Source organism: Pinus tabuliformis, chromosome 2_1 (assembly GCF_031772625.1).
Source record: "Pinus tabuliformis cultivar Carrire ecotype Pingquan chromosome 2_1, CPIR1, whole genome shotgun sequence".
In the NCBI taxonomy this organism is placed as follows: Eukaryota; Viridiplantae; Streptophyta; class Pinopsida; order Pinales; family Pinaceae; genus Pinus; species Pinus tabuliformis.
The window spans coordinates 730,834,833-730,850,757 of record NC_142299.1 but is presented as its reverse complement, the minus strand read 5'-3'; positions in this window follow the sequence as shown (position 1 = coordinate 730,850,757).

Below are 15,925 nucleotides of genomic sequence, written 5' to 3'. Positions count from 1 at the left end.
AAAGCTCAAACCTATGCCCACTATTTGAAAATGGCACCTACAAATCAGACAAGGTTGATGTTAGCCCTTGACATCAAAGAGGGAAAGATGGAAATGAGCTTTTTGAAGCCAACAATATAATAGCCAAAGTCCATGGATGATTATTTCAAAACAAATTTTGAAGTTATTTCCAAAGATATCCACCCAATTGATCAGATTGAGCTCCATAAGCAAACGGGTGAGATGGTCTATTCAACATTGATTAGTAAAGCCATCACTGCACATCGGTTGGAGAATTCTTTGAGTAATACTACAACATAGTTACAATTGGAAAGAGCCTCTTCTCAGGATAAGGATACCAAGATAAAATCTTTAGAATACCTGGTGATTGAGTTGGGACATGATCCCAAAGATGTTAAAGCAGCTAAGAGATTGATAAAGGAAAAGAATGATGACATTGTTGCACTCAGGAAACAACTCAAACTCCCTCCCCTCGTACATTCAAAAATAGCATATGTAATTGAGAAACAAAACGAGGAAGAACTGATGGACTTGATCCTTAATTTGAATGAGCAGTTGAAAGAAATAGAGAAAGAGCTGGAAAAAGCTTTGCAGTCCAAACAAGGTGAGCTAACCACCATTCCTCAGACTAAAATACCCATAATTTCTACAGCAATGCCATCTGCCATGCAACATATTTGGCACCCAACATTCCCCTAGCAACAACTCTGCCAATAACAACAACAGTAGGTACATCAAAAGAAGCAACAACTTCAACAAAGCAAATAGAGGACTTCATAAAGTCCATGGGGGAAATGAAAATCCAAGAAACTGAAATAAAGAGACTAAAAGAAATGGTTACTAGCTTGGAGAACAATTATGAGCTATCACAGATTAATTACACTAAAGAAGAGAGAAAAAATAAAAGGATGACTAAAAGAATCAGAACATTAGAAAGTGACTGAACATTGGAAAAGCCTTTGAGAGATACTAGAGATATTTTATGGACCAATATGATTGACTCTATCAATGATATTTGGTCTTCTATTCAAATCTTTTTGGAACACACTGAGTTAGTTAAACTAGCTATGGAAGCTATATAGAAGATCAGGGAAGAATTAGGAGAAAAAGTTGAAGAGGCAACCCAATTGATCAATTTTTTGAATAGGAAAAGCAAGCACCAGCTGGAACAATGGGATATCGAGGATCGAACTGCCACTATCGTTGAAATTAAGAAAGTTCTTACTAAAAAGAGCTTAATTCTTAACCTGGAAAAAATATGTCAAAGTATTCAGGAGGATATAGATGATTTTATGTCAAAATATGACATTATAAGTGATAAAGGACTTCCAAGCCCACTAGACATAAACGACAAGCTGATGACTCATGAAGACTACGTTGAGAAACTACACAAACAAGCCAAAAGTCAAACAAGCTCTTCCACAATGAAAGCACTACCTATAGGAAAAGTGATGTATGATGGTTTAGAAAATATTTTCTATGTTGAGCATGAAGTGAAACACCTGTTTACCATTCAGCCCAATTTTGCTAAGTACATTGAATCCGACAAAGTATACAGGAAATTGATCAGGACGAATATACCAAATGAAGAATGGTGGACCAATATGACTGATATCCTATAATTTACTATGGTAACTTTGAGGTAAATAGAAAATATTTACTGAGGTAAAGGTTGGTAAACAGGTAAAGAGTATCAGAAACAGGTAAACAGTATTAGTAGGGAAAAGTAAGCAAAGATCTAGCACATAATTACTACAACAACAACAGGAGGCAAATCTAAGTTTCAACCTCCAGCTCATTCATAAATAAACGGACAATAGCAACCAATTTTCCATCTATCTCTATCTTTTTCTAAAAGATATTTTGTATTTCCTAGAATAAGTCTCATATAGTTATAAGATATTTTTGATGTAATTTTTGTATAAATACTTCCCCATTCGAAGTATTGGGGGGTGGATTCTATAACATCTCTGTAAATCTATGTTGTCAAGCTAAGAAAGCTTTTGTACTCAAATCTGGATTTTTTCTGGAAAAGAAATGAAAGTTGAGGACATTTCATCAGATTCTTATGCATTATAAGTGCAAATAAGTATTCTATCCTTGTGATTTTATGTGTTTTATATATGTTTCAATGTTTCATGCATCTTAAATCTAAATGGTAAAATAGTCAAAGTGTATCAGAATTAGATTTATTGCTTTCTGCTATCAACAGTTCACCATTTATATGTTTTCTTCTAAGCTATCTTGATAAAGGAATTCTTAATTTCTCCTCTATCCCCATAGCTTTTCTCTAATAAGTCCCTGGTATATGATTCTTAATTGCCCTCTTCCAGTTGACCTATCTTCCTTTCCTCTTTCTGATCCTAACTTGAGGATTCTTGATTGCCCTCAAGTTTTGAGCAGAACTATCACCCATTCAAGCTCCAATGTTTGTTTTTATTCTGTTATCTTGCCTGTTGAACTCATACCTCATCAATTTGATTTGATCCAATGAATTATCCCTAATTGATTCCATAGCCCAATGGCCTAAAAGCCTAGTTTCCCCATTTGTTTCAGAACTCCACCACTCTCAAACAAAACAACCATACTGAGCATTAATAACTAGCCTAATATCATATCAAAATAAATCTAAATCATAGAGAGAGCCCTCTCTTAGTATAGATTGGCTAAGATATGTACTTAAAATATTGGTTTATAGTTACCTTGGATCCTTTCCTTCTTTCGATAACTTCTAAGGAAAATATGAGTGATAACAAAACCTACAGGAGTGCCCTATGGAAAATGGAAGAAGTCGGATCATAAGGCTAAGAGAAAAATACGATTGTGTGTCTCAGATTCAGTATTGTTGAATGTATCAAGGGAAGCTACAATGAAGGATTTTTGGGACAAGCTAGGGACTTTGTACCAATATAAGTCTCTGGTGATTAAACTATTCCTACGGAAAAAGTTGTATAACCTAAGGATGAAAGACGGAGACTCGGTGAAAGAACATATGAACGCATTTAATACTATGGTAAGCCCGTTATTATTTGTTGATATTAAAATTTTAGATGAAGATAAGTGCATTAGTTTGTTGTGTTCTCTACTAGATTCGTGGGATAGTCTAGTTACTGCAATAGGTAGCAATGCAACTACCTTGCAGTTTGATGAAATAGTCTCATCCTTACTAATGGAGGAGATGAGACAGAAAAATATGGAGAGCCAAAATGGTGATGTCTTTTCTGTACGAGGATGGTCTGATCTAGGTTGATATTGGTGGCCACCTGCCAAGTCCACCTGGACCCCCACCATTGTCTTTCTCAACATTTTCAGTTTCCTTAATTGTAGCGCAACTTACTATTTTTAGCAGTTTTTCGTGTCCTGAACTTCTGGAGCCGTTTTGAGACCCTAAACGACGTTTTTTGGGGAATCCGGGGGCAACATGGGTCCATGGAATGGACCGATGTTGCCCGTTCCAACAATGATAGTGCTCAGATAGATGTTTCTAATGAGCTATTGTACACGTCAAACGGAGATCATATGCCAAAGCTACGACCCCGGGAAGTTGATGTACCAATTTACCCCAAAACAACGCCCACAGTTTGGCATTTCATCTCCTAGGGTTAGGTTTTGGAATGTTAAGGGTTTTCCATTGTTTCTCAACAATAAATAGGCCTTGGAGCCTCATTGTAACACAGTTCAGAGGCATGTAGCCATCACATCTCTTCTCAGAGATAAGCTACCATCGCCCTAGCTGGTTTATTTCCATTTCTGATTGTAAGCATATTTCAGTATTTTCCATTAATGAAATGAAGTATTATTTTCGCTGCATCTTTGTGTATATGGTTATCTCTGTAATTTGTTGCGTTCCTGTTTAAATCCCGATCAGTGGTATCAGAGCGGTCTGCTTTTTCTCTGTTTTTCTTTGCATGTCCCCAACAAGGTCGGGATATAAGGAGTTAGGGCTTGAACTGGTTGAACCTTTGCAAGACCAGCCTCGCAAATCCCGACGGCCTCCCATGGCGGACGAGAAGAAAGATGAGGGGGCAGGAGATCCCATCAAAATCTTGCTCGAAGAAGCCCTCGAGCGACAACGGAACGCGATGATGGACAACTTTGCCCAGATCCTTCAGCGGCTACCCAGAAGCAATGCATCGGCTTCCAGCAGCTACTCTGGAAACGCCACACCCTTTAAGGTACAAGTTAATTTTGAAATCCCCATATTCGAGGGTCAGATAGACGCAGATGCCGTAGATAAATGGTTAAATCTGCTAGAGGGTTATTTTTCTGTTCATGAATTTTCGAGTCGGGAAGAGATTGTTTTTGCTCTTCTCAAAGCAGCCCCCCACGTTAAGGACTGGTGGGAAACCTACTGCGAGCAGAAGGATGAAAGTACTGGCTCACTATTTTCAGCCGCACCCACCTGGGATTCGTTCCGGGATGCCGTCAAGGAGCAGTACTACCCTGTCGGAAGCTATGAGGATGAATACATAAAGTGGACCACGCTGCGGCAGGGAAGGGACCAAGACGTGCCGGAGTTCACCAATCTTTTCCATACCCTTCGCACAAAGTTGGGTATCAAGGATTCGGAGCAACATTTGATACTCAAATACCGTGGCTGCCTGCACAAGTACATCCAGGAAGAAATACAATTCCTAAACATCCCCTCGCTCGGCGCAGCATACCGATATGTCGTCAAGGTCGAACAGAAGTTTAAACAAAAGAAGAGAGACTTTGGATCTGCGAATCCAAAGCAGGGGAAAGGTGCCCCTAAACCACAGAACAAAGGACAAAGCCAAGGCGGGACAGCCCAAGACAACCAGCCGAAGCTGCAAGCAAAGAACAGCGCCGCGAAGCCAAGAAAGGACACTGGAAAATGGTGCGAGTTCCATAAGAGCTCCACTCACAACACAAGTGAGTGTCGGGCCAAGCAGTCACTGGTGGCCGAGCTAAAGGTTTCAGAATCAGATGCATGTTCCGACTCTGAGTCAGAACCCGGTAAGGGGTATGAAAAAGGGAAGCAGATCATTGATGCGGATCCCAGCGCCACTGTTGCTACCGCAAAGATCCAGAAAAATGAACCCGAAGATCCAGAGGAGGAGGAGCATCTCTTCGACTCCCAGATGTGGGTAAAGGGCTCCCCGATACAGTTCATTGTTGATAGCGGGAGTCAAAAGAACCTCATTTCGGCAGAGGTCGTGAAGCGGTTGGGCTTACCGACCACAGCACATCCACAACCATACACCATCAGGTGGCTTCACCAAGGACGAGATCTTCGCGTGAGCCAACAGTGTCGCCTTCCATACAACATCAAGCCCTTCACGAATGAGGTATTGTGTGACATTGCTCCCCTTGAAGTTTGTGATGTATTACTTGGACAACCATACTTGTGGAAGCGACATGCTGTGTATGAATCAAGGCCCCGTGCTGTTATTATTACATTGGGAAATAAGTTGTTCAGGATACCAGAGGTAGCACCACCTGTCGCCATCTCTTTGATTACTGCAAAACAATGCAGTAAGATCATTTCCAAAACCAGGAAATTTGTTTTCCTAATGATACGCCCTCAAGGAAAGAAGAAGACAGTGGCCGCGGCCTCCAAATGGGGTCCCTCTGCACGACAACTACAGATGGACAAGATTGTGGAGGAGTACGAGGACATCTTCACCTCCCTGGCAGGGGTTCCTCTGCACTGTCAAGTCAAGCACTCCATCGATCTAACCCCAGGTGCGCCGCTACCCAATGGACCAATTTATCGGCGCTCCGTTCTGGAGAACGATGAAATCAAGAGGCAGATTCAGGAGCTCCTGCAGAAAGGTCACATCCGTTCGAGTTCATCGCCTTGTGGGAGCCCGATCGTGTTGGTACAGAAGAAGGATGGGACGTGGAGACTCTGTATTGACTATCGGGCGTTGAACAAGATCACTCTCCGTAATAGGTACCCGATCCTGCGGATTGATGACCTCCTAGACCAACTAAAGGGGGCGAAATATTTCAGCAAGATCGATCTGAAGTCAGGATATCACCAGGTACCAATCGAACCCTCCGATGTGTGGAAGACTGCCTTCAAATCCAAGGAGGGCCTCTTCGAATGGTTGGTCATGCCTTTCGGATTGACAAATGCTCCTGCAACCTTTATGAGGCTAATGGATGACATCTTGCAGCCATTCACCAACTCCTTTGTAGTAGTATACTTGGATGACATTCTGATCTTCAGCCAGAGTTGGGAAGAGCACCTCCGCCACATCCGACAGGTTCTCCAAACACTGCGGCAACACAAGCTATGTGCCAATTTGGAGAAATGCACTTTTGGCATGACCCAGGTTCAGTATCTGGGATACATCATTGATGAACAGGGGGTGCATGTCGATCCAGCCAAGGTCCAAGTCATTCGGGATTGGCCCTCTCCAACCACTCTAACAGAGCTCCGCAGCTTTCTAGGTCTTGCCAACTTCTACCGCAGGTTTGTGTTGGGGTTTTCTCATATTTCTTGGCCCTTGAGTCAAGTCACCAAGGGAGGGGTGAAAGCAAAATTCTTTTGGTCTGAATCTCAACAGAAGACATTCAGGGAGTTGAAGGATCGCCTCTGCACGGCACCAGTGCTCGCGTTACCAGATTTAAAACAACCATTTGAGGTCGAGACAGATGCCTCTGACTATGCTATTGGGGCAGTCCTTACTCAACATGGACATCCAGTGGCATATCACATTGAAACACTTTCAGACACAGTCCGGAAGTACCCCACTTATGATAAAGAGATGTATTCCATTGTACAGGCCTGCCGACAATGGAAGCATTACATTTTGGGGAAGGAAACGGTCATCCACACAGACCACCGACCCCTGCAGTTCATACAGACCCAAGGGAAATTGCAGAATGATCGCCATCAGAAGTGGTCTACATACCTGCAACAGTTTCACTTGAATATCAAGTATAAAAAGGGCAGCACCAATAATGTTGCAGATTGCCTCAGTCGACCACCGATCATGGCGCTAACCACCGTGCTCAAATCTTGTGGGCACGAGACTTCTGATTGGCCACTTCTCTACAAAAGCGACCCAGAATTCGGCCACACCTACCAGACACTCTTGGAGGGTCGGCATGTTGTAGACTTTCACCTCCAGGATGCCCTATTATGCCACCTCGGTCACCTTTGTGTTCCTTCAAGCGAGCGTGCCAAGATGATTTGGGAAGCACACTACAGTCGGGCTGCTGGGCATTTCGGGGTCGAGAAAATAGTGGCAGTACTGCAAAATTATTTCTATTGGCCGAATCTTCGACAGGATGTTGGGAAGTACATCTAATCATGTACTGCCTGTGCCATTGCCAAATCGACCATTAAGAAGCACGGCCTCTATACCCCGTTGCCTACCCCTAGTCGACCTTGGGAATCCATCTCCATGGATTACATGTCAGGCCTTCCTTCCACTAAGCATGGAAATGACTGTGTTTTTGTGGTCGTCGACAGGTTCTCGAAGATGGCCATTATGGTGGCCTGCAAGAAGAATATCACAGCAGAAGCCACTGCTAAACTCTTCTTTGAACAAGTGTGGGTGCACTTTGGGATCCCACAGTCTATCATCTCAGATCGGGACAGTCGGTTTCTTAGCACATTTTGGTCCAGTCTCTGGTCAATGCTAGACACCAAACTCACGAAGTCCACAGCCTTCCATCCTCAAACTGATGGCCAGACAGAGGTTGTCAATAGGATGATTGTGCACATTCTGCGCATGTATAACTCAAAGCATCCACGCACACGGGACGAGAGCCTCCCCTATGTTCAGCACAGCTACAACCGAGCTCTTCACAGCTCCACTGGCCATAGCCCTTTTCAGGTGGGTTTGGGATTCCAGCCACTATGCCCCATTGATGTGGCCATGCCACTTGCAGCTACTCACATGAATTCAGCTCATGTCCAGTCCGAAACAGATAAGGCCACCAGCTTCATTGAGTGCATCCAACATATTCGCCAGCAGGTCCATGACATTCTTGAGAAATCAAATGCCAAGTACAAGCAGCGACATGATCAACATCGGGTGCCACACAAGTTTCAGGTGGGCGACAAAGTCTGGTTGCATTTGCAAAAGGAACGCCTTACTCGAGCCTATCGGAAATTGAGACCACTCCGATATGGTCCTTACACCATTACTAAGGCTATGGGAGACAATGCATTTGAGCTCAGCATTCCCACATTCCTTGGCCTGCACCCAGTGTTCAATGTAGACCGCCTTCGGCCATACTTTCCACCATTGTTAGACACATCCGACATTGCAGAATAGCTCAAACCCACAGAATTAAATCCAGATTGCATGGAACAAGCTGCAACTGATCAGATCATGGACACACAGATCAAGAAGACTCACCAACAGAATATCCAACTGTATCGAGTTGTCAAAGCAGGCCAACTCCTTCAGCAGGGCAAGTGGCTCACCAGGGAACAAGTTCAGCAGAAGTTTCCTCATCTCATGGAGGAGCTCAACGCAATGGAGACCATTGCTTCCTAAGGGGGGAGGAATGATCCAGGTGGATATTGGTGGCCACCTGCCAAGTCCACCTGGACCCCCACCATTGTCTTTCTCAGCATTTTCAGTTTCCTTAATTGTAGCACAACTTACTATTTTTAGCAGTTTTTCGGGTCCTGAACTTCCGGAGCCGTTTTGAGGCCCTAAACGACGTTTTTTGGGGAATCCGGAGGCAACATGGGTCCATGGAATGGATTGATGTTTCCCGTTCCAACAATGATAGTGCTCGGATAGATCTTTCTAATGAGCTATTGTACGCATCAAACGGAGATCATATGCCAAAGCTACGACCCCGGGAAGTTGATGTACCAATTTACCCCAAAACGGGGCCCACAGTTTGGCGTTTCATCTCCTAGGGTTAGGTTTTGGAATGTTAAGGGTTTTCCATTGTTTCTCAACAATAAATAGGCCTTGGAGCCTCATTGTAACATAGTTCAGAGGCATGTAGCCATCACATCTCTTCTCAGAGATAAGCTACCATCGCCCTAGCTGGTTTATTTCCATTTCTGATTGTAAGCATATTTCAGTATTTTCCATTAATGAAATGAAGTATTATTTCCGCTGCATCTTTGTGTATATGGTTATCTCTGTAATTTGTTGCGTTCCTGTTTAAATCCGGATCATGGTCCCAGAAGAGAAACAAAAATAATTCATTTAGTGGGAGATATAAATCTAGAGGGAGATCTAAATCTTCAGGAAAACCTATAAAGGTGGTGTGCTGAAATGCGGAAAGGAAGGGCACTACAAAAGGGATTGTAAATCTAAAGCTCCTAACAAAGGAAAGGGATCTAATGATGCTCCTTCTGCAGAGGAGAAAACCACCTCAGATGAAGGTGGGGATGTGTACTTGGCTTCTTCAAGTACACATGTAGATCATGAGGCATGGTTGATTGACTCAGGTGCATCCTTTCACTTCACTCCCCATAGAGAGTGGTTCTGCTAGTATGAGAAATATGATGGTGGTGATGCCTTCTTGGGGGATAATAGGAAGGCTAGAATCATTGGTCTTTGAAAAGTAAAGTTGAAGTTGCAAGGTGGAAGGATTAGAACACTTTTGGGTGTTATTCATATTCCTACATTAGCCAAAAATATGATTTCTATAAGCAAGCTAGATGATGCAGTTGTAAAAACAGTGTTTGAGAAGGATACCTGCAAGATGGTTCGGGGGGCACTGATATTGATGCAGGGAGTTTGAATTGGAACTCTCTACAAGCTGCAAGGTAGCACTGTTGTTAATGGGTGCAATAGTTCTATGGTTCCTGAAAGTGGAGCAGAAAATATAGTGGTCTCTAGAGAGAAGACCATGTTGTGGCATCAAAGGCTTGGACATATTGGAGAGAAAGGCCTTCGAATACCTCATGGTAAAGGTATGGTAGAAGGTATGAGTAATAGCTCTCTGGATTTCGATTTCTGTGAAAATTGTGTATATGGGAAGTAGAATTGGGTGAGTTTCCCTTATGGTGGTAAGAGGGTGAAACAAATATTAGAGTTTGTGCACAGTGATGTGTTTGGACCTGTGAAGGTTCTATCACTAGGTAATTCTATGTACTATGTATCATTTATATATGACTTCTCAAGGAATACATGGATATATTTGCTTAAGAAGAAATCTGAAGTATTTGACAAGTTTAAATAATTTAACGCTCTGGTGGAAAACCAGGAAGAGAAGAAGATAAAGGTGGTGAGGACAGATAATGGTGGAGAGTTTTGCTGTAAGGAATTTTAAGAATTATGTAAGAAGTGTAGTACAACACGACAAAAGACTACTCCATATACACCTTAGCAAAATGGAGTTGCAGAAGTAATGGACAAGACATTGATGGAAAGGGCAAGAAGAATGTTCAGTTGTGTCGGGTTATGACATAAATTCTGGGTAGAAGCCATGGAAACAACATTTTACCTAGTTGACATATCACCTTCATCAATGTTGGAGGATAAGACTCCACAAGAGGTATGTACTGGTAAGAAACCCTCTATTTCACATCTGAGGGTATTTGGATGTGATGCATATGTACATGTTCCAAAGGAGAAACGAACCAAGTTGGATAGTAAATATGAAAAATGCATCTTTATTGGGTATAAGGATGGTTTAAAGGATTATAATCTTTGGAACACAGTAACAAGGAAGGTTGTGTATAGTCGAGATGTGGTGTTCAGAGAGGTAAAAGATGTTATTAAACATGACGTCCCATCAAAGGAACCTGAGAAGATAGAGTTTGAGCTAAAGGAGGAATATTTAGACTCTATAGTAGAGGAGGAATCAGAAGATGAAGAGCCACAAAATCTGGGTGTGAGAAGATTAGTTCAAGAAAGAAGGTAGTTGGAAAGGTATATTCCATCTGCTTTCTATTCAATTTTTTCTTTATCTGTTACTAATGATGATCCCAGAACTGTGATCGAAGTAGTAGATTTAGAGGATGGAAAACTCTAGAAAGAGGCCATGGTTGATGAAATGGCTTCTTTGCACAAAAATGAGGCATGGGATCTAGTGGAACTGTCAGCTAGAAAGAAACCCATTGGCAGCAAATGGGTGTTCAAGAAGAAGACAAATGCAGAAGGAAAGGTGGAGAAATAGAAAGTTTGGCTGGCAGCAAAAGGTTATTCTCAGGTGCCGAGAATTGATTTTGGTGATATTTTTTCTCCTGTTGCAAAGGTAGCTTCTATTAGATTACTTCTATCTGTTCCTATTGCTTTTGATTTTTAGGTAGATCAGATGGATGTGAAGACAAAATTTCTTCATGGGGATCTTTAAGAGGAGATCTACAAGAAGTAACTTGAAGGTTTTGAGGTGAAGGGTAAGAAAGAACTGGTATGCAAGTTAAATAAGTCTTTGTATGGTTTAAAACAGTCACCAAGGATCTAGTATCATAAATTTGATATGTTTATATGGGGACTTGGCTTCACCAGAAGAAAAGTAGATCACTGTGTGTATTTTAAATTAATTGGTGACTATGTTATTTATCTGCTCTTGTATATGGATGATATGTTGCTGTTTGGAAATGACAAAGAAATTATCAAGGATTTGAAGACCCAATTGTCCTCCAAATTCGACATGAAATATCTTGGTGCTGCAAACTATATTTTAGGCATGGAAATTAAAAGAGCTCGAGAAAAGAGGAAGCTTTGGTTAAACTAGAGGAAGTATGTCGAGACAATATTGCAGAGGTTTAATATGTAGGATAGTAAACTGGTGAAGGTTCCTATTCCTGTAGGTGTGAAGTTATCTATTGAACAGTGTCCCAAGACACAAGAAGAGGAAGAGGACATGTCCCATGTTCCATATGCAAGTACAGTCGGTAGCTTGATGTATGCAATGGTCTGTATTAGACCAGACATTGCACATGCAGTGGGAGTATTGAGAAGGTTTATGTCAAAACTAGGAAAGGAGCATTGGACAACAGTGAATTGAGTTTTTAGGTATTTGCGTCGCACTAGTGATTATGGTTTGTACTACCAATGAAGACTAGGATTGAACAGAGTATTGGATATTCGTGGCTTTGTTGATGGAGACTGGGCTGGAGATCTGGATCAGAGAAGATCTAAAAGTGGGTATGTGTTTAATCTATTTGGAGGTGCAGTCAGTTGGATGAGTAAGAAACAATCTATAGTGGCACTATCAACTACAGAGGCAAAATACATGGCAACCACTCATGCAAGCAAGGAAGCAGTTTGGTTGCAGAGATTTTGTTCAAGTATGGGGTTAGTACAGGGAGCCATAAGGAGAAACTGTGACAACCAAAGTGCAATTTTCTTGGCAAATAACCCTACATATCATTCAAAGGCAAAGCACATTGATGTTCAGTATCACTTTGTGTGGCATATGGTAGAAGACATAATGGTGTTGCTGGTAAAGGTGGACACTTTGAAGAATACTGCAAATGCATTGACAAAATCCGTGATCTCTAAGAAGTTCTCTTAGTGTAGAGAAACAATGGGCGTTGTAGGGTTGGATAAATGACTAAGCTCTCTTGTGGCCCCCTATGGAAAGAAAACACCAAGTGGAAGAATGTTGGGTTGTGTTATATTCTTTGCACGACTAGCCCACGTAGTTAACCGGGGGTTTAGAGGGGGGACGGAGCCCCCCTTATCTGTGACGATTGCGTAGCGGGGAGGTCACTTGGGGTTTGAGGGGTGCAAGTAACCCGACTCTATGGGGTCCCAGGCAGCGCCCTGGAAAATTTTGGTTTTGGACCCTATTTTAGGTTAGGAGAACCCACCTATGGTTTTGTGCATGATTTTCGCACATGGTTTTGGACGCGATGGTTTTTGGCCCATGGTTTTGGATGCGATGATTTTTGGTCTATGGTATTGGATGCTTCCGCATGTATAAATATGTATTGTAACATTGAAAGGAAAAAATGAAAAATCAAGATAGTAGTCTTGCTTTTGGAATCTAGGGGAAAATCTCTGTGTATATGTGTTTAATGTGTTATGGTCCATGGTATTGGATGCTTCAGCATGTATATATATGTATTGTAACATTGAAAGGAAAAAATGAAAAATCAAGCTAGTAGTCTCGGTTTTGGGATCCAGTGGAAAATCTCTGTGTATATGTGTTTAATGTCTTATGCTCTCGCATTGTTTATTTTTTTTGTTTTATAATTTGTATGCAGGTAATTTTTGTATGGGGTTAAAACTTACACTATTTTGGCCCATGCTAATGATTATGACCATGCATTCTGTAATCAATATGTATCTTGGCATGTTTTTCTTAAGTCTACATCTTTCTGTTGACCAAATATCCTAACTAAGTGAGGTTATACAACCTTAGAATTTTGAACTTGTGGTACTAGTCTACTTCTCATTTGGCAAACCAACAATTGTCAATTTTGTGTTATGTAAATTTCTAATGAAGTAATGAAAGTGCCGAAATTTAAAATAGTAATAATAAAAACAACAATAATAATAGAAACCAAATTATGTAATACTACTTTTAGATTCACAATCAACTTTATGCTTTTTATTTTCAATGGTGTTAATGGTGAAGTTCGTAATGTCAATTAATTGTTAACTTAAACACTCAAAATAAAATAAAATAAACAAAAATTGAAAAACACTTAAAAATAAATATTTAAAAAAATAATGAGAGAAGGCAAACATGTATGATGTTTGATCTTAATGCCACAATTGAAAAATCTTTGAATTTTAAACCTAAGTGTGTGGGCGAGATGATAATACATCAAGGTTTTTGCATTTCAACGTATTTTTCCATTTTTTTGTAGTCAAGATATTTGGTTTTAATGTCATTATTAAAAAATGTTTGAAATTTGATGATGAAAAACAACGAGGTAACACAACAACACTGCTTTTACATTTCAATGTGTCTTTTCATATCCTTCGAAATCATAATATTTGGCTTTTAGTGTCATGGTTAAAAAAAAATGGAAATTTAACATTGAAATAATAATAAAATATGATGTTACATCACCCTGTTTCAAAATCATCATAAAAATCATAATTTGATGTAACCCTTAAAAGATGAAATTCAATAAAATTCTCAATAATTTTCCAAACTCCTTTTTGATGTCTTATATATTAAAAAGGTGGATTGGAAAATTTTTCATTTTCCAATCTCCTTGTGTTGTGTACAATTTTAAGCTCCTTCCTAATGTCTACAATTTCAGAAAGGTGCATTGGAAAATTTGTCATTTTTCAATCTCCTTGTGTTGTCTATTGCTTGTGAAAGATGTATTGGAAAATTTGAGAAGTATCTCCTCCGTAAATTGGATCGATAAGAAATCATATCTACACGTCTTTTTCTGCCTATTCTCAATCGGAATTGAATCAATTTCTTTTGTTATGTCATGAGTATGTACCAAATCCTCGAAACAATTTTACGCATTCACTATGTTTGGAATATTAGATTGTACAATAATTACTACTAACCGTTTTGGCCAATTTATGAGACGTAGATGTTAAGAGCATGTTCTAATAAGTAAATATCTTAGACTACGAGGCACAAATATCTGATCTATTGAACTGGGAGATTGATATGTTGAATACATGGTTTATGCTTAACACACATACATATAAAATAGTTGTCATACAATGTATATAAAGTACACATAGACCTAGAATAGATCTACAAATGATCAACTATTTTACGAACACATATCATGATAATATCATGATACCTTGTTCCAACTGTTGTCATAATGTGAACTAAACCAAATTCACGTTTAAATTGTTGGATAATCATCCATATAATTATCATAACGGTTATTGTTGGCTGATCATCCATATAATTATCACATCCGTAACATATTATTTGAAGTGTAATAATTTATAGAAGTCTCAGATACTCAGACCGGAGACTGTTAGATGTGGAAGTAATAACACTCCTATCGAATCGACGATTTATTATAATTAACAAAAAGAGACAGAGATACGTTAGCGGTAGATAATATTGTTCTTGAAGGTGTAAGAGGAGCGAGCAATAATAATTTAAATTATTATGATTGTATGTACCATAGCTCAATATTTAAAAAATTTGTTATATCTCAAAACTTTAAATGATAGTTGTTCTTAGTGTAATATCGTAAATCCGAGTTGATGTGTAAGTTAACTCAAAATATGATAATAATTATAATTACAACCACTTAGCTACATATCGTGACTTGGTGGTTCTATTTCGAATTCTGTCATGTGTGTGTACAAGCGTGTTTCAACATGGTTAGCAACCATAACTGAAAAGGCTGGCTAATTTTCCATTTTGTTTTCCATTTTTATAAAGTTGGGTGTTTATGCAGGGGCTCCTGTCACAAGCTTGCAACTTGTTGTGCCTCTTCGTTAGTGTTGATGGCCAACTCCTGGTGAACCAGTGGTGAACCTATTCAGATCTTTCACACTCTTTCCGCTTACACAACGGCTTCCACGCCTCTCAACAGCCATGGTGTCCTTTCGATCTTTTGGCGAACTTCCTGCGAACTTCAGACGAAAGCTCAACAATACTACTATCACAGCAGACTTTTTAAATCACAGAAATACTCGATTGTAGAAATATAGTGTACTCATTTTATTGCAGAAACTCAAAGTATTACAAAGAGAGAATTTCTTTACAGAGATTGATTGTCGTCGCTTTTACCAGACTGGATATCGTTCATAAAGAACAAGTAATACTGGAGGCTTCCTAGCGATAGACAGACTCTACCTCAGAAAACTATGGCAAACATCTACAGGCTGAAAGGATCTTACTAATGGTTCAGCCACTTTAGGTTCTCACCAGTGCCGAGCACACTAATGAGTAGGCTTCCAAACCACATAATGACTTGAGTGAATCTTTCTTGGTGCAAGTAGATTAGACCCTTGGGTCCACAGATGCAGAGCAGGAAAATGCACTCGACTCAGAACTCACAACGCTCAAGACTCCTAAACTCTCCAAAATCTGATGCCAAACGTATGAGCATTACCCTTCTTATATAGGA